Source organism: Protopterus annectens, chromosome 2.part1 (assembly GCF_019279795.1).
Source record: "Protopterus annectens isolate FY-2018-M chromosome 2.part1, PAN1.0, whole genome shotgun sequence".
NCBI classification, from domain to species: Eukaryota; Metazoa; Chordata; order Ceratodontiformes; family Protopteridae; genus Protopterus; species Protopterus annectens.
This window is the reverse complement of record NC_056729.1, coordinates 444056164-444079685: the sequence shown is the minus strand read 5'-3', so window position 1 is coordinate 444079685 and position 23522 is coordinate 444056164. Positions and strand designations below refer to the sequence as shown.

Sequence of the window (23522 nt, the reverse complement as noted above, 5' to 3'; positions counted from 1 at the left end):
TTTTGCAACACCAAAATTACTCACACCCAGTACAAAGTACAGAAATTCACCTTTCTTTATCAGAAACCATTCCAATTCCGAAATTAAACCTGTAATCTTTTGATCATGCTGTTATCTTTCCATCGACACAGTCGGTCCACATAATGCATTCCCTAAAGAGATTATAGTCAGCAGTAAGAACGGGGGAAAAAAAACCTCAGGAAACAGATTAACTTCTTTCTGACAACAGCAGTGAATTCCTTCTGTACATATCCCTTTACATACAGATTCTGACATAGCCTTCTTAGAAAAAGAATGAACGACCGTATACTCATAAAATAAGCTGCACTTCTGCTTTTAAGTCCTGCCTGACACCCTTACAATTCTTAATATGATCACCATTACAAATCAGCACATGGTATTAAACAGGAGCAGTGTCTTTTTCAGAAAGACAATGTCTGTCATTTTGACCCTATTTAGGAAGTAACAGGGAATGCGGTATACATAACGCTATTCTGCTTTCCCACATTCAGTCAGCCTTATACATTTAGAAATGTTTGCACTCTTGGGCTGGGCATATAGCCAGAAATTCTTTCTTTTTTTCATAATTTCCAGTTGAAATGTATTATCAGACACAGTGACGGCTGTACCCACATCACCCACAGCAGTGCGATCATTGGAAAGTACAGTTTTGTACCTACCATAAATGTAGATGTTCGAGTGTTCACCCTGCTGCAGTCATCACACTTGGGTTATCCTGTCGTCAGGCGGTCCCGCAGTCGGCCAGATTTCCAAAGTCTTGGTCCGATGTCGGTTGTTGTCACCTCATCCCAGACATCAGTGCGCCAGGGGTACATACACTGCAACCGATGCCATTTTCTTCAGTTTTTCTTGCCCCAGATGTCAGGTGCCCCCAAAAAGGTGATCAAAATTAGTACCAAATGGTGTGAACACTGTACAAACACAAAATCCCTTCAACTATAAGCAAATACATCAGTAAGGCATAGCAGAGATTTAGCCAAAAAAGATCAGAGGGGTTGGAGGGAGGGTAACCTGGACTGCAGCAGGGTGAACACTCAAACATCTACATTTATGGTAGGTACAAAACTGTACTATGTTCATCGTGTTACCCTGCTGCAGTCATCACACTTGGGTTGAGTCCCAAAGCTAAGGCAGGGTGGAGGTATCATAGAGGGTTAGTGGAGGCAATGAGGCCCTGCAGAACTGCAGTGGCGAAGCCTGCCCTGGACTTAGAATAAAGAGGTAGGTGATAGTGTTTGGTGCAGGTGTGTACTGAACTCCAAGTTGCAGCTTCTAAAATTTCCTTGGTAGGGACCCCTCTGAGAAAGGCTGTAGAGTTAGCTGTTGCCCTGGTAGAGTGGGATCTAATGGTAGTAGGAACTGGTTTCCCATGATGGGTATAACAGAACCATATGCAATGGCCTATCCATTTAGAAATGGTTTGTTTGGATATAGCCCTCCCTTGAGAAGCTGTAGCATAGGATACAAAGAGCTGGTCAGTTTTTCTGAAAGCCTTAGTTTTGTCCAAGTAGTAATGAAGCTGCCTGTGAATGTCCAAGGAATGCAAGAGTCTCTCACCTTTGTTCTGTGGATTGGGAAAGAAGGTGGGTAGATGGATGGTTTGATTTAAAGCTACACTGGAAACCACCTTAGGCATGAAGGAAGGATTAGTTCAGAGAAACTCTGTCTTGATGGAAAATGAGGAAAGGTTCCACTGCCATTAGTGCCTGTAATTCTGAGACTCTCCTAGCAGAAGTTATTGCCAGGAGCAGGGCAGTCTTCCAAGATAGGAACTGAAGGTCTGCAGAGAAAGCTGGTTCAAAGGGAGGTAACATTAGTTTTTCCAGAACAAAGTTGAGGTCCCATGTTGGTGTAGGAGCTCTTCTAGGTGGTCTAATGTTTTTTGCCCCTCTGAGGAACTGCTTTAGAAGAGGATGTGAAAATAAAGGTGGATTTGTGTCATAGTGAGCTGAAATAGTTGAAGCATGGATTTTAATTGAGGAGAAGGAAAGTTCTTTGTGCAACATCTCTGCTAAATACTGCAGAATGTGAGGCAGAAAACCTTTTCCATTTGTCCGAGTAAGCCTTCCTGGTGCTTGGCCTCCTGGCTTCCAGAATAACATCCAGAACTGCTTGTGAAAGAGGGGCTGGCTGAATGTTTAAAAGATTCGCCATGCAGCCAGGTTTAAGGTTTTTAGCTGGCTGTGTAGAATCTGTTTATTTTGCTGCGTGAGCAAATGAGGTATTTGAGGTAATATCCATGGTGGGCTGTGAGCCATATTCTTCAATAGCGGGTACCAGTGCTGGCGTGACCAGTCTGGGGCTATGAGAATCAGTCGAGGTTTCTCCTTTTTGACCTTCAAAAGAACCTTTGTGAGAAGAGGTAATGGAGGAAAGGCATATGCTGTGTCAGGTTTTTCCAACTGAAGGAGAGAGCGTCCACTTTCCAAGCTTGATGGTGGAATGTCCTTGTACAAAATTTTGTCAGTTGGTAGTTTTGAGGACTGGCAAACAGGTCTATATTTGGTAGGCCCCATTTTTGAGTTATCATTGTAAATATTTGTGGGTCTAGCTTCCACTCGTGGGGATCTTTGATGTATCTGCTTAGGTCGTCTGCCAATGTGTTTTTCTGTCCTGGCAGGAATTGAGCTTGTAACTGGACTTGGTAGGCCAGAGCTGTGTTCCATAAGATTATTGCTTGCCTGCAAAGAGGGTAGGAATGTGTGCCCCCTTGTTTGTTTATGTACCACATTACTGTGGTGTTGTCCGTCTTTATTGCAAGTTGTCCTGGATGTAGAAGATCCTTGAAGGCTGTCAGAGCTTTCTGTACAGCTAGCATCTCTTTTTGATTTATGTGCAGTTTTCTTTGTTCTGCAGTCCAGAGGCCTTGAATGCATTGCCCTGTGTGCCCCCCAGGCATAGTCTGAAGCGTCTGTTGTGATAGTTTGCCTGGTTGGGTCAAGGTGAAAGGCTGACCCTTGTTGAGGTGACATGCCTGTGCCCACCATAGAAATTCCTGTTGAAGGCAGGGAATGAGAGATATCACTGTGTCCAAGCTGTGGCTGTGTTGAGACCATACACTTTTTAGGTACCACTGTAATTTCCTCATATGCAGTTTTGCAAATTGTATTATCAGAATGCAAGATGCCATGAAGCCCAAAGCCTGCAGAATTTTTCTTGCAGTTAATTGCGTCTTTGTTGCCATTGTCTTGAAATATTGAGTCAGTTGTAGTTGCTTGTCTGGTGTAAGATAAGCCTTCTGGGCCATTGTGTCCAAGCTGGCACCCAGGAATGTAATTTTTTGTGAGGGTACTAGTTTTGACTTCTTTTCATTTACTGTGTACCCCAGACAATTTAGTAGATGCTTCACAAAAGCCACATCATGTAAGAGAATGCCTTTTCTTTCTGCTTGGATGAGGCAGTCGTCCAGGTATGGATATATTTGAATTCCTCTTTGTCTGCAGTATGCAATTACTGGTGCCAGGCATTTTGTGAAAACTCTGGGCGCAGTAGATAAGCCAAAGGGCAGTGCAGAGAATTGGTAATGGGTTGAACCTGCAATGAAACGGAGGTATCTTCTGCAACTTTGTCTGATAGGGACATGCAGGTATGCCTCCTTGAGGTCCAACGTTACCAGCCATGCTTCCTTGCCCAACATGGGAAGTAGCTGCTGTAGTGTTAGCATCTTGAATTTTGGGACTTGTAGGTAAGTGTTTAGAATTGAAAGATCCAGAATTGGTCTCCAAGCATTGTCCTTTCTGGGTACTAGAAAGAGCCTTGAGTAAAATCCTTGGCCTTGCTCTTGAATCGGTACCCGTTGAATGGCTCTCATGGCCATGAGAGCTGTAATTTGTTTTTGTGCCTCTGCCCTTTGATTTAGTGGCAGGTTTGGCATTCCTCTTTTCATTGGCAAGGTGTGAAAGTGGAATCTGTATCCTCGTAAAATTATGTCTAGGACCCATTTGTCCTTTGTGACCATGTGCCAGTTGTCTGCAAAAAGTGCTAGTTTTCCCCCCAAGGGGGCTAACAAAAGAGCTTGGTTTGGCCAGTCGAGGTGCAAGTCATTGAGTTTGCCTTCTGGTGGGTTGAGACCTGTCTTCTCCTCCTTTCTGGGTTGGAGTGCCCCATTGGCGAGGTTTATACTGGGCTTGTGGTTGCCCTCTGCCCCTTGGGCGCCTGTATTTACCCCCTCTGAGGTCTGTCAGTGGCTGGAAAGGACCAATTTTTTGTTGGCCAGTTTCTGCTGAAGCGAGGAGGTTGTACCTGTAGGAAATCTTTGACTATCTGCATTGATTTCGCCTTATTTTCCATTTTCTTTAGCATTTCTTCTGCTTTAGCTCAAAAAGAACATCCTGCTGTAAGGGTGCATCCAGTAGTTTTGCTTTGACATGATCAGGTAGACTTTGTTCCTTTAACCAGGCATGCCTATGTATAACTGATCCAGTGACAGCTGCTCTGCAGGAGGCCTCCAAAGAATCAAACCCACATTGTAAGGTATGTCTGCCCACCTGCTAGGTTGTGTGCAACAAATCCTGTACTTCTTTCAATTCAGATTGTTGGGGAAGGGAGGTTATCTTTTGTTTTAACTGAGAGATTAGAAACTGCTGATACTTGAGCATATGAAATTGACAATTTAGTGCTCTCATAGCTAATGTGGCTGAGGTGTAAACCTCCCCCCCCCACCTGTCTAGTGCTCTTGAGTCCCTCTCAGAAGGTACTGGGTTTTTAGCCATGGAAGCCTTAGCCCCCTTGGGACCCTGGGAGATAGTCTCTGGGTCAGCTACTGGGCTTTTGTAAAGAAATTTGTGGGAATCAGGTACTCTGTAGTATCTTTCAGGCTTAGCCAGAGCAGGAGGTAGAGAGTCTGGGTTGAAACTGGATTCTAAATAGACATCATCTACAATGTCCATAACAGGTGGGATGGCTAGAGGTCTGTGTTGGGGGAGTAAAACAAACTCTCTGAGCCTTTTCTTGGAATCAGAGAAATCCTGACCTTCCCAGTGGAAATGTTCCCTCATAGTGTGTAACGTTTCCCCAAAAGAGTAGTCTTCAGGAGGGGAAGCTGAGGGAATAGAGTCCTCAGCATCAGAATCTTCATAAGGAGAGTAGTAATAGTCTTGGTCTTCAGAGGAATCCGAAGAAACAGACAGTTGCTCAGAAGAAGCAGAATCTTCCTCTTGTCTAGGCCTTTTGTCAGGAGGAGGCTGTGAACCCCTGATAAGAGAAATCAAATCTTCAGCCATTTTGAGCATCTGTTTCTTAGGCATAGGGCCTTGAACAGGAGACTGAAGTGTAGTCTTTTTAGCTTTAGAAGGAGTCTTAGACTTAGAAAACGTTTTGACTGTGAGAGTCGTCGGTCTGAAAACGCCCTCAGAAACCGATGGCGTTTCCACCGCACCAACGTCCTTAGAAGGTATATCGTCGGAAGGGCCTGAAGTAAAAGGCTGCGTCGGCCTAGTACATTCCATCAAAATATCCGTAGCGGTCTCGGGTTCCAGGACTGCGGTAGTCAGGGGCTGCGTCGGAGCCTCACTGATAACCGGAGAACCGGAGACCGGATCAACCGAGGCCTCGGAATCGGGTTTAGGCCTTGACTGTCGGTCCTTGTCCCTGCGGTTTTTGTGCACGCCGGTAGCTCCGACGGCATGTTATAGTTAAATTTTCTATCAAAAAAGTGTCGTGCAAAATCAAATTGCCTTTTAATAGTACGCTTATTAAACCTAGCACAAAAACGACAAGAAGTGACGTTGTGATCAGGGCCTAGGCAAGGTATGCAATAAGAATGAAAATCCATATGAGGTATTTGCTTCCCACAAGAAATACAATTGTTAACTTTTTCTGACATCGGTATGAGGCAAGAAAAGTTTCCCCAACGGGGTACTTAGCTTTATAGAAGACTTCGGTCTGAAATTCGAATTCGACAATCTCAGGAGTCGGCCGACCGGCACTTGCGAACTGCTTCGGGCACCGCGCAAGAAAGACTTTAGAAAATGGTGTCAGTTGCAGTATATGTACCCCTGGCGCACTGACGTCAGAGATGAGGCGACAACAACCGATGTCGGACCAAGACTTTGGAAATCCGGCCGACTGCAGGACCGCCTGACTACAGGATAACCCAAGTGTGATGACTGCAGCAGGGTAACACGATGAACATCGGCGTGTTAACATTGCAAGTGCTCATTACACCTATTACGCCAATAACGGAAAAGTACCCAAAATTCCAATCTTATCTTGTATCTCTATTCTGTTATTGTTGTTCTGTTTTATTATACAAAATCCATTTACTTTAAACTGTCACTGAATGCATCATATGCTGTTTATGTTACAGCTGATACTGAAGTATATGTGAAAATTTTGGTTTTATTTTTGCCACTGTGGCCTGAGGTTGTGGCTAACAAGGGTCTCTGGACCAGCTAGCTTACCTGATTTAAAAAGCTTAAATAAATAGTGGGACAGTGGGAACACATGACAAATTCCTTACCTCAAGACAGTCGTGTTCAAAATACTGTAAAAAAATATGCAACACAATGTTAACCTGCTTCTATCATGGCAAGTTAATGTTAACAAGGCTGTCTTTCTTTCTTGCTGTATAACTAAAGTCATTATTACATAGCCGTCTGAACTTTTTATGGTAACATACTCTTTATTGGCCTGCCAACAGGAAATACCAGCAAACGTAAAAATTTTTTGACTGGGACATGTCTGTTAAATTTGCATACTCTCCACTATCCACTGGCAAGGAAGGAATATCACTGTAAAAACGTAGGTTTATCTGTTTTTTTTTTGTTTGTTTGTTTTTATGTAAACCTGACTCTTTTCTACTGTTTCTTTCTTTTAAATTACTTCACTCACTCGATGTAATTCATCAATATCTATGCCTAAAATGATGCATCCCCTTCTTTCAAGCTCAGATCCTTTAGAAGATAGATTTTCCAAGTGATAAAACAGAACATATATGGAGATGTTATGCTTCATAATCATGTTGATGACATCTGGAATAAATATCAGAAGTCCCAATGGTTTACCAAAATTTAAAAGGGAAATTAAAATATGTTTTACTTCAGTTAGCACCTACAACTGAAAAAATGATCATGCCTAAAGTTTCAACTATCCTGCACCATGAAATCAGGCTGATGAAATCTGTGTATTTTCTCACACCTAATAAAATATGCCATTGATGTTGGGAACTTCTTTCCCTGGGCCTCTAAAGAAAACTGGTTTTAACTCAACTGGGCACCATGGAAAATGAGAAATAAATACTGCAGTCACAAGCATCATCATCTGTTTTATATTCTGCACGTGTGTGTCCTCACATGGGCATATTACCAAACCTGGAGAGGGTCTGCTATCCTTTTGCAACAGTATGTTACTGCTCATGTTTGATGGGCAATAACAATGTCAGATGCAATGGATTCTGGGAAAAGATTCTGCAAATCATTAGCTATTTGAGGGGCATTTAGTGGTGTATGGCCTTAATCTGCCTGCAGAAGGTCAGGTCCTAGTAATGTTGTAGATATATATGCTATTCCTTTCCCCTTGAACTTACTGTTTTTTTTTTTTTTTTTTTTTTGTATATCATTTTTCAGCCCTCAAGAGAATGTCAGCAAATGGTATGACAAGTCTTTTTCAACTGTCAATGTTACTTTAAGGCTAATCTTTCTTCCTGCTTTCTGCATCTTGCAGGAAATGTGGCTGCCAAGAACTGCATGTTAAAACAAGATAGTCAAAGAGCACGAACTTTTCTAAAGCAAAAATCACCACTGTTCTCTATGCTGCAACCGAAACAGCTACATAAACAGGAATTAAATGTAATCTGTGGTCTGCGCTCAGCAAAACAGTGTCTAAGGTTCAAGTAACACTGCAGCACATATGACTTAAGAAAATATAACAAAGAAAATAAATTTCCCACTGCAAGGTGATACACAACAGCAGGCTCTGTTGACTAAAAAAGGAAAACTTGAGGATGGATGGATTTAAGATCGGCATCATATCACTAGTTTACCAGAAGTGCACTGCAGACCTATTTAAGGTGCACGGCTCCAAATGAGAAAACCCAGACAAATGATACAGGTGAAAACTCAAGACACCTCAGAGCTTTACAATCATAAAAACAACAGAAAACTAACAAGTAGCATCCGTACTGAGAATGAGAATCTGTGAGGATTATGGGATCACCCAAGGGTTTTTGGAAATGTTCAACGTAATGGTTTCGATCAAGGGAGGTACACAGATAAGACTGGAACATGAAAGTGAATCAAAAAAATGATGGGGGAAGAATGACAGAATGTACACTGCTCAAGTACAAGGAGATGCACGTGTTAAAAACAGGGTGCCTCTGCACATCAAAATTACAGGAACAATGTAAGCTCCACACACTGGCAATGTACTTGAAAGGCTGTCTAACAACCACAATGAATGCAATGCCATTAAATAGCTTACTGTTCAAGACAAAAGGAAATTGATGAAAATGATAAAAGTATGTTAGTAATTAAATTATTAATTCATGCACATATTTCATTGCATCCACGTAAGTTGCTGCCTTAGCACCCAGTAAAAAACAAAACCAGAATTTCATGCATGCAGACAGGAAGTTGTACTAGATCCCCAAGGGCTCCCCTTCCAGTAATTCTTAGTACCCCACTTTAATAGTTGGAAGGACTTGTGCAGAACAACGTTAAAGGAAGTGTGATAAGAAAAAGGCTAAATGTTCTGACTGTAAAAAAATGTAAATCAATACTCAACAGAGGCACTGGGAACTAAGGTTGGGTGGCATGATGCCAGGATAATCCTATGGGCTAGGCTTGTAATGGCTCCAGGGCCATTAGCCTAGTACACACCTAGGAACCTACTGGAGAAAAAGGAGCTGGGCAAAGGCAGAATAACCAATAATTATGTAGATACTTTGTGCATTGGTATAGCAATGCACAGAACATGTTGGTATCATGTTTATAATAAAGAAATGCAGATTTGTGGCAAATTAGGGTGATGATATCCCATATGGTCTTCCCATTTCCTTACTGACTAAGCTGTAAGTTACTATTTAACAGTCTAATTATTTTCACCTGTAAGAACCAACTTACTTGTACTTAAATTCCCACCCACCATTTTTGACTGCTTAACTGTATCAGCAGGATTGCTTCATGCCTCTGCTGTTCGGTTTATGGAAACGTTTCTTCATGCTGCTTCCAAGCAATGCAGTGCGTATCATCAAATGCCACTTATTTTTTGATAAATCTTTCCTCCAAATTACACCTCCTTGTTGTACACATTTCACAAGCTTTAGATTTTTAAAGTTTCTGTCACTGTAATCACTTTGATCCTTAGCATAATAGTAATTTAGAAAGGCTGTCCCACTTTTGTAGTTGCTTATTCTCAGAAGCTCAACTTTGATACAACAAACCAGAGTGAAATTATGAGGAAATGTTTCCATTTGCTGCAGAACTACTACAAGTTAGACATAATTCAGTAGCATGCTCCACATCTAAGTTCATTAGAAAATTGAAATATCACATCCCATTTTTAATTCAAGAAAAAAAAAGTTTTATGTCTGAGAAATGAGATACTCCCATGTTTTAAAGTTACCAAGTCTGGCTTGTATGGGTGTGTATGTACAGAGTTTAAGTAGGTTTGCAATGGAGGGGTTGAGTGGGGTACTATGCAGGCAATAATGCCTGACATAATGTGTGTTACTGGATAAATAATGCCCTCCAGGGGCATGCAAAGGGCTTGCACACCCCTGGAAGAGCATTATTTCCCCCAAATGACAAACCCTGAAGGGTGTTACTGTGATATGAGAATGGGATACTGTTAAATTGTCTTGTATTTTTTTTTTATTACTATATACTTTTTAATGTTTTTGATGTAAAATAGTTCCCCTGTCTAATGTTTCAGACTTGCTGTAGCATATGTAATTTTTGTTGGAGTATTTTGCATCCAAAATAAAAGTTTTTAAAGTCTGCACACACACACACACACACACACACACACACACACACACACACACACACACACACACATTTAGAAGCACAAACAGCCTTGCACACCTACACACAGAAACACACACACATACCCAGCAGTTACAGCCACATTATTGGGATCAAATGAATGGAAAAAAAAATCAGTGAATGCAAGGCTTCGCAACTCCCCCCTCCGTGTCTGTTAACTGTCCCTGATTTTGCCACATTGTTCTGCACTGTCCCTGATATAATGTTTGATTTGCAGGTAAATCATTGTGGATTAAAGTCAGTCATTACAGTTTCATACTTTTTATTGTTTAGGTAATACGTTTGGCGGACTGTCTGTTGCAGTCAAAAGATGCTGGAATGTCCTCTCTTCCTGTCACTCATCACTTTCTTTCTCATACATAAAACGCACACATACTACTTTTTTCTTTCTTTACCTTTTTTATGCTTACTAAATAGCAAAGCTCTGTTTAGTGAGTGTAAAACATATGGTGGATGTTTTTTTTTCTTCCTGTCCGAGCTTCACAGCAGCTTAATGCGCTGTTGTAAAGCAGCAGACTTGTTTCATTTCAGGCAGTACTCATACATTAAAACCTTGCTAGTTCATTCATCAACAGAGGTGAAGATGCACAGGTCGTCCATTCTCTAATAAGCAGTAAAGGATAGTTGTGTCACACTTTCCATAATTGTAAATGTTCGAGTAGATCAGTGTTGCAGTACTGACCCAATTTCCAGAGTTTTACATCATCCTAGCCAACAGATGTCCAGGACATGTTGGAGTATAAGAAGGTCCAACACCGGTGCCATCTTCAGGTCTTCCTAAGCAGTGGACAAGCAGTCTCATTCCTGAGGACAGCACAACCTCCCAACAAGTCTAGGTTAACTAGGGTAGCAATACGCAAGTAAGGGGGAGAAAAGATGATGAAGGATGTATCTGCAGAAGTCTCCTCTCTCCCTTGTAGACAGCAAAGAAAAAAAGGAAAGGGTCAACAGCTACAGGACTTGGAAAGCAGGAGTATGCACTGTAACACCATCTACTTAAACATCTACAATTAGGGCAAGTGGCATGCAACTGTACTATGTTCTCCGTAATCAGTGTTGTAGTACTGATAAAGTACTCCCAAAACTACAGGCTGAGGGCAGAAGAAGCTGTTGGCCCTTAGGAAATAAAGCTTTGCAGGATGGCTGTAGCAAACCCTGCTCTGGCTCTTGAGGCAATGCTTAACTGGTAGTGTTTTGTTAAGGTGTGCACAGAGTTTCAGATGGCATCTTCAAGGATGGCCTGTGTAGGAACTCCTTTAAGGAAGGCTGTATGCCCTAAGCCTGGTGGATTGGGAGTTTGACATGATCAGGAAGAGGTTTTCCATGGTGATTCTAACAGAACCTAAAGCAACTGGCTATGCATTTGGATATGGTTTGTTTTGAGACAGGTTTTCCCTCTTTCCCCTCCATGAAAGTAATCCATGGTTGCTTTGCTCTATTTTGGGTTTTTGTCCTGTTTGATCTTACTGTGTATATCCAGGAAATGAAGGGTTTGCTCCACCTGGTTCTGATGGTTTGGAAATAAAACTGGCAGGTGGATATCCTGGTTTGCAGAATGTTCCGATACCACCTTTGGCATGAAAGATGGATTAGTTCTAAGGGTTACCCTATCTCTGAGAAAAGGTCTTTAAAACATAAGGGCTTGAAGCTTGAATACACTCCTTGCAGAAGTGATGGCAATTACTACTAAGGTCTTCCAAGTGAGTATCTTTAATGTGGTAGATGCTGCTGGTTCAAAGGGAGGAAGGGTGAGCTTGTCTAGCATGTAACTGAGATCCCAAGTAGAAACTAGGTACCTTCTAGGTGGCCTCAAGTGAATGACCCTGTTTAGAAACAGCTTCAAGCAGGAGTGACAGTAAGTGGGAGGGGAATGAGGCAGGTAAGCTGAGATGGCAGAAGCATGCACCTTAATGCTACAATAAGAAAGGCCCTGCCTGAGCAGACTGAAAAAATATTGCAGGACTGAATTAATGTACGTCTATGAGGGCCAGTGTTCCTACTATGGCACCAGCTGAAATAGCTATTCCATTTTGCTAGGTAGGATTTTCTGGTGGTGGGTTTCCTTGCCTCCATAAGGATGGCTAACAATTCAGGGGTGTAGTTCACATTTTTTGGTGTTAAAACCCAATCCTCCAGGTTGTCAGTTTGAGTGTGACTAGGTGAGGATGGAATATCGAGCCCTTGACCAGGCTGAGGAGGTCTATGTCCTATGGGAGAGGGTGGAATTTCCCTTTGCCAATGGTCAAAAGGAGGGAACCAGTGTTGTATTGACCAGTATGGGGCCATGAGAATCAGGCTTGGTCTGTCTGTCTGCCCTGACCTTTATCAGTACCTTGGGAATCATGGGTAAGGGTGGAAAGGCATAAAGAAACAGGTTGGTCCATTTGAAGAAGAATGCATCTATTTTCCATAAACCCACATGCTGCGTTCTGGAGCAGAACTTCAAACGTTGTTTGTTTTGTTGGGAGTCAGAAAGAGCTATTGAAGGAATTCCTTACTGTAAGGTTAAGGCTATGAAAGTCTTCCTCTTCAGCCTCAATTCTTTGGAGTCCAGAAGATTCCAGCTTAAGGAGTCTGCCAAGGTATTGTTCAGTCTCAGTATGTAGGATGCAACAACAGTCAGTTTCAGGTCTTATGCTAATAGTGAAATATTTATAGCCAGACTGCACAAGGGGTAGGAAAGAGTGCCCCTTTGTTTATGTACCACACGACTGACTGTTGCATTATCTGTCCAAAATCTGTAAAGTTCCTGAAGTCAGATGATGTTGAAAGGCTTTCATTCCTAGCTAGACAGAAATAACTGTTTCTGGTTGATATGCACCTTCATGGTCCCCAGGTGAGTCACCCAGGTTATGCCTGAGCTGTCTGTAATGATGATAGTCTTGTCTGCCCCTGGTAGAGAGAAGTTTGCACCTGGATTCTGTGAAATGGTGTTTTTCCACCACAGCAGCTCCTTTTTTAGGCAAGGAAGGAGAGGCAGGAGTGTTTCCAGAATGCTATTCTCATGAGTTTTTTAGGAACCATGCCAGCTTTCTCACATGTAAGCTGTGCAAGGGTGATCATGAGTATGCAAACGACCATGTACCCCAGGATCTTGAGAAACTCTCTTGCTGATATCTGTTGCTTTGGCAGCAAGTTGATTATGCAGTTTGTCAGGAAAGATGTGTTTTCCTGTGGAAGGAAGGCTTTTTGCTGCATAGAGTCTATGAGGGCTCAGAGGAAGAGAATATTTGCCTGTGGAAGAGTTTGAGATTTGCAGAGCTTTACAGTGAGACATACATCACAGACGATCTGTTGTAAGCTGTAATGCATTTAGAGTCTGTTCTATGTATCCTCCCTGAAAGAGACAGTCATCCAGGTAAGGGTAAACCATGCACCATGTAAAGTGGATTTTCCCTGGTTGAGACAGTCTTCTAGATAAGGGTAAATATGTATCCCTAGAGTTTGGCAGTGGGCTATCAATGGGGCTAAGCACTTGGTGAAAACTCTTAGAGGAGTAGACAGAACAAATGGTAAAGCACAGAACTGGTAGTGTAAGCCCGCTGCTACAAACCGCAGATATCTTCAGTGGTGGTATGTACCAGGGACATGAAGGTAAGCATCCTTTATGTCTAGAGTAACTATGTATGCATCCTGAAAGATCATGGGGAGCAACTTTTGTAAGGTTAATATTTTGCAATATAAAACAATCTTTTTAGCCTTGACAGGTCCAAGACAGGCCTCCAGGTGCCTTCTTTTCTTGGGTCTAGAAAAATTCTTGAATAAAAACCTTTTCCTTCCTAAACTGGTGGAACAGGTTGAATGGATCCTTGGAGCAAGTCTAAAAGGACAGGTGGGGTAACAGACTTTCCTGCTGTTCTGGAGGTTTTGGTATGCCTAGGAAAGGGGTAATTTCTCTGAACTGAATGGGGTTAGCCCCTTTCAACAATTTGAAGGCTCAACTAGGCCATGATAATGTTGTTTTCATTCTTGTAGGAAGGAGGAGAGCCCTCCTACCAGAGGTTAGATAAAGAAGGAACAGGTGATGAGGATAGTCACAGCTGGTCTCTGTGTTAGGTAAGCTCTTTGGAGCTCCCTGCTCAGTTTGTTCTGGTTGCCACCCTCTGGACTGTCTGACTTTCTTAGTATAAGAAGCCCCCCTTGTCCTGTCTGGGATTGAAAGGCCATGGATTGGAAGAGTAGTTCCTATTATACCTAGGGGTAGAGGACAAGTACAGCTGTATCACTGTTTTAAATTGTTTTCCCTTTTTGTCCAGCTTTTTGAACACCTTTTCATCCGGGGGTCTGAACACAAACTCCTTGCCTAGAGGAGCATCCAGAGCCATGCATGTCTCAGAATGACTTGTCTCTCTCTCTCTTAGAGTTCTTAAATTAATATCAAATATTACTGCTGGGATACTTGCAGCATGACATCTCTTTTGTCATCTAACCTTAGTTCCAAACTAAACCCCCATTGTTGGAAACTACTAGCATTTAACATCTCCCTGTGAAAACACAAACAAGGATCTTCTTAGATCTTTTGTCAAATGGTGGAAGTTATAAAATAATTTACATTCCTCCACATGTAAAGACAATACCAAAAGCTTCTAGTTCCAGACATTGTGTCTGCTACTGTACTGAAACTGAGAGATAACATATTTTGTTTACAGCCCAGCTATAAAGTAACTTAACCTCAACTATTCTTAAGTTTTGCAAGTTAGTCTATGTTCCAGTAGGGTACACTGTGGATACATCTTTGAAACTCAGTACTGTACAAACCCTGTTCAACACATACTTTTGTATCACAGTTTCATACATACATAACATACAGTTTTAATATAGTGGTAACACAAGCAATTACATCATGCTGGTATTCACAAATGACATATAACTATTTACAAAATTCCAGACAGCTGGGTCAGCAGTATTCTCTTTTGTTACACTTCTATATAAATCATATTAATATTCACAAATGACATCTAATTATTTACACATTCTACATAGCTAGGCTGACAATGTGACAACCTGCATGTAATGCTTTGCTATGAAATGAACTATGTGACTTCTGTGTACTTTTCTTCTGTATATACACAGGTTATACGTGAAAAGGACCCAAGGAGCAAACCACCTACCCAGTTAAACACAAACATATAAAGAAATACAATGTGTCAATTACACAACTGCATTTAAAGAGGCTACATTGTAGTGTTAGTACTGGACAATGAATCCAAGAACCTATTACCATAACAGCACAAATATAATCCATAATAGAAAATATCTTTAAATTCAGTTCCCATTAAACATGATCATTTTTTTCTTACTTTTCCGCGCAAGGGACAAACAAGTAATAACACATAAAATCAAACACAGAATTTTGTTTTTATAATGTAAAAGCAGTGTTTGACCCTGAAAGTAATGATGTTTTCCATTGTATGAAATGTTATAAAGAAATAAAAACGGAAGGGAAGCATTCATACTTGGCTGGTACTCGGAAATTCAGTATGCAGCTGTTCTATTATCTCTCTCTGCACCTAAAATATCTGAAATTTGCAACATTAATAAAGAAAATAAGAAAGAAGGGAAGCAAAGTATTATAGAGAAATGTGACTTGGTTGGCATTCAGAAATTGAACATGCAGCAGTTCTCACATCTCTGGATGAGCAAGTACAGTCCAAATACAGAACAATAATAACCGTGTATTCAAAAGTGTTGCTTGAAATTTTTTACTAGAAAAATTGAAACTGTTTCAAAAATATATAAAGCTTTGTGTTGAAAGTTATCTGCCCAATAGACCCAGAAGGCCATCAGAAGGTGTCAGGCTATCAAGTTGTTTTAAACTCTTGTTTCAATTACTTTTGAGTATATAACTTTTTTCTGCACAGGGTTTTCGAATGCAGCCCAATCCAAGAATCCATCTTTCCTATGCTGTCATTACAACAGAAGTAAAACGTTTTACATGGTGCTTCTGATATCTTTTTTTCAGTTTTAAGTTATAACTATGGCTCATACTCCATAGTTACATGTGAACATCATATCTGTGGTATATAGGTATATAATATTTTAAGATATTTACAGAAATGTTAAAGTGCTACTCTGCATACTGTATCATGTGCAGTTTTATGTATTGTGTGTCTGTTATTTTAATGGCATCATCACATCACAGTGAGTAAGCAGGTTGTTACAACAACCCATCTAAAGTCCTTCAACTTCACTTTTTTCGAACACAGCAGGTAAAAACTGGAATCAGCTTCCTTCTGAATTATCTACCCTTGCTTCTACTTCTCTATTTAAAAAACATCTTAAAGAACATCTTAAAACTCATTGGCTTTGTCCATGTGCTAACCCAGACTAATATCTTCTTCCCCTTCCTGCTCTTACCCCTTTCCCTACTCGTCTAACCTAGGCCTCCAAATCTAGTTACTACTCTTCTTCTTAGTAAGAGGATAAAACATAAGGGCTTTTCTCTCTTAATTGGGTTTTACTCATACCTACTATTGTATTTAGTATAATTTTTTATCTTAATTTTTTAGTATAATTTTTATAGTTTTAAGTTTATTATTATAATTCTTTTTTGACCAATACTGCCTCTGTATTGTGATTTTACATGTCTTTTTATATATTGTTAACTTTGTCACTATTCATGCTTGGAGCTTTTCTCCCCAGGCCTCTACTGAAAATGGACATATATCCAGTTAGACTAGCCCAGTCAACAAATGTAAAATAAAAATAATAAAAATAGAATTAACTCTGGATTAGAATCAAAAAGTGTGGAAGACCAACCAGTGGTCTCAATACAGAGTCAATAGAGAAATGAAGATCAAACCCCGGCACACACATCTTCATCCGCACAATCTATGAGCAGCACAACTCGATCTGTGGATGTGAAGAAACAAATCGCTTGCACTGCTTTCCATACATGCTATTTAGTGGAGAGAATGCAAGGGTATGAATAACCTAAAGAGAATGTCAGGAAATGTGAGAAAACATAAAAATCCTGCAAAACTTCATGACAACACCACAGGTTCACAGGGGAGTAGTAGGCTAGCTGCTACTGTGGACCATTTAAAGACTAGTCAATTTCATTTAGTAAGTATCAAACCACTAGAAAACTGCAGTGGTGCAGGGGTAGCATTGTTGCCTCCCAGCAAGAGGTTCTCCCGTTCGATTCTCGGCGGGAGCGCCTTCTGTGTGAAGTCTGCATGTCCTCCCCGTGGTCAAGTGGTGTTCAAAAGACATGCGTAGAATGGGCGTGCCTTCGTTGAAGGTTGGGTGTCGAGCTGGCACCTCGGCACCTGTAAAAAAATCTATTGCCAATCATTAGCGGACTGGAGTTCCGCTGTGGTGACCCCTAACCGGGAAAAGCCGAAAGAAGAACTAAGTATCAAACTGCTGTGAGGCAAACACTTTAGCGATTACACTAATGTGAACAACTCAAGGAGTCTTGCAAAGGCTGGGATGTATGGGCATTAGGTCTCGACTCCAGTTACCTGTAGAAAGATGAAACAAAATGATAGGATAATCTGAATCTTACAAATGACTACATCAAACTGTGTACTGTAGCACTGAGTGGTCATGATGAAACTGAAGACTCACAGAGTGCTGGAATGTTCCAGAAACTGATATATTACACCTGCAAGATACAGCAGACATTGACACAAAACTTGCAAATATTTTAAAGAACTATCAAAAACCATTCAGAATGAAAGCAACTGCATGGTGACAATATACACAGAAACAAGAAATCAGTACTGCAAGATTTCTAGATGTTGCAGGGACACATCTGACTGTCGTTACACTCGGATATGCTGTTCATGGAAAAGGACAAGAAAAGATTTTGGGGATATTTTCACCACTTGGAACAGTCTGCAGAACATTTTGCTGATGTTGCCTGGGAAGAGTTACAGGAAGTAGTTGGAAAACAACATAAATACAGTTGTTGCACAGAGTTTATATGGTACATCTGTCAAGAGTGAAGCACAGTATGGAGGCCAAACAATCATAAGGTATGAATTTACACAGGCTTATTATGTACAGTGCCATGCACACCAGCTTACACAGGTGATGTAAACAGCGGCATCACAAAATTCTGAGGCAGTAGCATTTAAAGGTAATCATTTGATATTCCAGCCTTGCTGGTGCGAGTCTTAAAACACTAAGACTGAATGACCAAAAATGCAGATTTACATATACTAAATCCAAGACTGCTGCATCTCAGAATATTCCCTTTTCCTCCAAGGTATCAAGGTCTGAGTTGGGATATATAAGTTTGGAGGTATGGTAGGGTTTGTCCTCCCCAAAAGTGGCATCTACACAGGTCTTGTTAAAACAACTTGATGGAAAGCAGTGATGTTCAACATTTGCTGTCCCCCTTATTTTTGGATATTTTTCTGTCACAATGTTAGTGCTCACACTTACACAACTCACAATTACAACAAAGATTGTGCTTTAAATCTTGCTAGAATTCCAGCCTTTGTCACACAGATTAGCAACAACATGCTCCGTGTAATAAAGCATGGTGCATCTACAAACATCTGAAACACAGTGGAATTTTATCCAGACATAAATTCAGTGCAAGAAAACTTCGGACTTACTGAGTGCTACAGCCTCCTATATCCTCAATGGCAACTGCACAAGAAGCTGACTGCTTGAAGGTGATTAGTTAATACTTCAGATGAATGTTTTCCACAATAATATACCCTATAGTTGACATTATCTACAGAAAAATTCAATATCATACTACTGATACAAAAATGCTGAAAAGGGTGCATGCACATTTTAAAATGCAATAGCCAACCATTGAATCAAATAATTGCAGAATTGCAGATGAATGTCTACAAACAGAGGCCACTGTCATAAAACATGGTTGAGGACAATCAGGATTCCAACCATTACATTAAACATGGTCTGCCACTGCAAAGAAGCCTTATGAGGTGATACAGGTTCAGGCAACGTCATGATTTCAACAAACTGCCCATCTTCAAGCATCTCATCTGTTACTGCCTGAAACATTTTACAACACACAAAATAGTTCCCATAAAATCTACTCACAGCAGCCTGGAAACCTACCTTCTGCTGCTTCTTCTTCGGCTTTTTCCCAGTTAGGGGTCGCCACAGCGGATCATCTGTCCGCTCATGACTGGCAGAGGAGTTTTACAGTGTCAAGTTGCCAGCCCAGCGCCCAACCTTCCACAGAAGGTGCGCACACACACACACACACACACACACACACACACACACACACACACACCTAGGGCCAATTTAGTGTGTCCAATCCACCTACTGCATGTCTTTGGGATGTGGGAGGAAACCGGAGCACCCGGAGGAAACCCACGTGACCACAGGGAGGACATGCAGACTCCGCACAGAAGGCACCCCAGCCGTGAATCAAACCGAAGAACCTCTTGCTGTGAGGTGGCAACGCTAACCGCTGCACCATCGTGGCCGCCCCAGCCTGGAAACCTACCTAAACCTCTTAAAGGAAAATTCAGAACTGAACCTGGAATACTGTGTCACTGTAAAGACTGGCAGTGCTGTACGGATGTCAAAATGGTCGTCTGACAAGTTTGTTTACCACAGAGCTTACAAAGATTTGCATTCTGCAATGTATTGTATCCAGCACACCAACGTAAATGGCTGAGACTAAAGATAGATCTTAAAATTAAAGAAAATTAAAAGATTTCTTTCTAGTACCATGAGGCAGAAATGATTGAATGTACTGATTATTATCTCTACAGAATAAGAGAGGATATAGAATAACAAACTTTGCTCAGAAAGCAATTGGTTTACTTGCAAAAACAAGGATAGTCTTAAGGACTTTGTGTTTAAGTAAAAATACTAAAGTCTCCAGAGGATGAGCTATACACCTATGAACCTATAACAAACATTTATTTTGTACTACAAAAGCAACACTTATTTGGCAGTACACTACTAAAGAGATTAATAATGCTTTACTTGGAAACATGAAACAGTCTCTTTGGAATTGTGTCCAGGAAAAAAGGTCCATATCCAAAAATAAGGCCACAGTTCATCTTCAGATGCAACAACAGAATAAATAATGGCTTGTAGTGAGTCTTCAAACTCACCTTTATGTACATACTTCAGCAGTTTGTGCCAAATCAAACTATGACAATTTAATTATATTCAATTGGTTTTACTTGGCGATCTCACTGCCTCACACAGAGAGTGTCATATTACATGATCACGGCTTCTCAGAGTTGCAGTGATCTTGAACTGAAGATAAGTAAGGGGGTATGTGGTAATTGCTCCATTCTTTACCTTAACGTGCATTGTCATTACGCAAAACTCAAATTACTTGACAGCAGAGTACAGATGCTTTATTATGTGCACTTGAGTAATTTCTTGTTTCATGCAGTCAGGACCAGTTAGTTTTATGTTTACAGATATTGGAACCTATTCGACCACCTCATATATTTGAAATTAACTTTTTCAGATTAGCTCTAGCATGTATTCCAAACAGAAAGCCTGTTTAATATGGGCAGAAGTACATGACTGATTATGTGCGTTAAACTGAAATCATGGTTGAAGTTGACTCCACTATAATATAGCCCCGCCCCACCACAACCCACCCCACCCCATTTCAGTTAGCCTCATCCATTCTGCAGATTCCTGCAGCCTGCCCTTTTGCCTTGAGGCTGAGGGGGACACAGTACTTGAACAAGTAAACACAAATAAAATACCACAGTGATTCTTTATATCCACCTGCCAAATATACAACTGCTTGAGTTGGTGGAAGCTTGCTAATGTTGATTTTGTACAATGGGACTGCAATACAGAGCTAAAAAACAGCTACTGAGAATTATTCTTTCAGCTGGCAATGGATCATTTTAAAGGGTACTTGAAGTGCCATTGAGCAACTTGAGGACTCTATGGACAGACCTTCCTGATATTTGAAGCTCCATACTGGCAAATAAAGGAAGCTGCAGAGGGCGACATGCATGCAAATTCTATTTTGTATTAGTTATACCAGGTACACAAGAAAGCTCTAGGACATGTAAAGAAGAACTATCAGAAAGTATTTTAATAGTTTATTGTTTTTTGCTAAAGAACAACTGTGGTTTGAAACTATAACGATATGTTGGTTTGAGAATACCTTGACCAATCTTACCCTTTCTAGCCACTAAATGGCATTGTGAAGGCAACTATATTAAACGAATTTTGTTATTCAGTCAAGACTTGTCGTCTATCAAAGCATTTGACGTCTCCCTTCAATCAACACTCTGTCTGAAACATGATATAATTTTCCTTTCTTTCCCTTCTGTTTCTTCTGTCTATGAATTCTGAATGTTAGTTATCCTAAATTAATGTCTTCTTCAAGTATGTCTGGAGACAATGGTCAGTAGATTATTTTTTATACAATAACTTCAATTTTTTGTAGCTGTAAGTTTCTAAACAATGCATTTACTTGCAGAGACTGGATAGTTTAGTAGCACCTAAAATGCTATGGGCATAGTGGCTCCCTGCGTCTCCAGCTCTTCATTTAAAGACTTAAGAAAAAAAGGTCTTCTTGTACTGGTGGTGATCAGGAGCCAATCAGGTCTCATTTGGTGATCAGGAGCCAATCAGGTCTCATTTCTGTGCCCTGCCCCTGACCCACTTTACACAGATTTTATTTTACTTTATTTATACCCTGCATGGAGCAGTACAGCGCTCAAGTTTTAATTACAAAAAAAGAATTTTATTTTTTTACTTTTAGACTGTAGCAAACCGCTTGCTATAAATGCAGCTTACACAACACACTAAGTACTACAGCTCTCAGGTTGACTACAAATGAAATACTGGCTTTTAAAAGCTGGATGATGGATTGGATGACTGATCGTGCTTCTTAAACTTTGCGCCTAAGGCAGGTGTCCCCTTTGTCCCGCTTTAGCCATGCTATTGTTTGTTTCTGCTTTTCTTGTTTCAACAAGGAATGGTTGCAAAAAGCTTGCTTTTAACAAAGGCACTAAATGTCTTAAATTATAGATCTTTCTCCTACAGTTAACCACTCTCTTTCTCAGTCAAAGGTGCCAAGTTTCTATCTTTCATTTATGAGTCACCTACTTATCTGTGAAGAACAACTCATTGATAAAGGTCACCTGAGTAAACCACATGACAGACGCTGCGCAAGGTTTGAAAACAAATTAACCACAGACTTCATAGTAAGCCCAAACTGTGAGCGACGTGCAGATGAAAGCATGCTAGAAATAACAGGAGAATCATTTATATAATGTTGCTTTTATATTTGGTACTCAAGGGGTTCAGGAAAAGGCAGAAAATGCTTTATAAAAAAACATACCATTTGCTTATCTTTCACTTCAATAAGGAGCAAAGAAGCAATGGAAACTGAAAATCAACACAATTTTTAACAAGATCAATGCTGTAAAACTAAGGCATCTGTGAGACCTTCTGTAACATACATTCAGGTGGCATACTGGATGGTGGGGTAAGGTTGCAGGCCGGGCAGTCAATGTCTGTGCCTATGTTCTCATAGAAAGGAGGTGACATGCGGCTTTGAATAGGAAGGAATATGAGGATCTGTCACTGGTCAGAAATACCTTCTCCTTCAAGCCTTCACGTTAAAAAGGACTGGGAGCATACAAATGGGTGCAAGGATGTGTACAACCCCACTACATGTGTAAACCACACCACATGCTGCAGTTTATAAAATATGCCCCCCACTGCAAGGTAAGCCTTGCAGTACTTCAGAAATTGCTTCCTTTTTAGTTGTCTCCATCATTCTAATTACTAAAACTGCTAAATTGTACAGCTGAAGTAGTATATTACATGTGGTTTTTTAGTACTTTGAAGAGTGAAGGACGCCATTTACTGAGTAGTAATGGAAGAAAGGGAGTTTTGAGCTGAATTTGAACAGATGGAGATGCATCACAGGGTGGGTCTGGATGTCCATTTTACACAACACCATTAAGCAGAGAGCCAAAATTAGTTAAACATTACAGAGGGGACAGTTTGATAGGATCTAAACCGTGGAAGCTGATCAGATTGCATACTTGTAACATCTAGAAGTGGCTGGAGTGTATGATGCAGTTACAGCACAAGCAACAAGTAGCCATGGGACTTACTACATGTCAAATATGTGAGATGCAGGTTAAGGCAGTGGAAAGACAAACAACTTCAGCAAGTAAAATAACAAGGGACTGACATGGAGTATAGGCAAGGGGGTAAATTTAAAATTGTCTGGAGCTTTGCAAAGGTGAAATATTGAAACATTTGAAAAATGTATGTGAAAATCAAGATGGTGGAACTCAAGAGATTTTGCAAAAGGTTTGCCTGAGATTGTAATGACACAGGATTTACCATTGCCACATACTGGTATCATTTAAGGGTTAAGCTTAGGTCTATAATGATTATATTTTTGACATGTTATGGAAGAAGCAAATACACCAGCGACCTGATACAAAGGTATAAGTGAATGGGGATGGTTGAGGGACCTGGATATACTGAACATAACTATTCCAACCTAATGATGACAGTTTGCTTGTGAACTGTGGGAGCAATGGAAAAATGCATGCAAAGAATGTT

The 23522-nt window shown here is 40.7% G+C and overlaps 1 protein-coding gene across 1 annotated transcript in view; it reads right to left on the bottom strand.

Annotated features, from left to right (window-relative positions):
- Positions 1–23522, bottom strand: part of ARHGAP10 (Rho GTPase activating protein 10) — a 2173597-nt gene that overhangs the window by 1483377 nt on the left and 666698 nt on the right. The window lies entirely within an intron of this gene.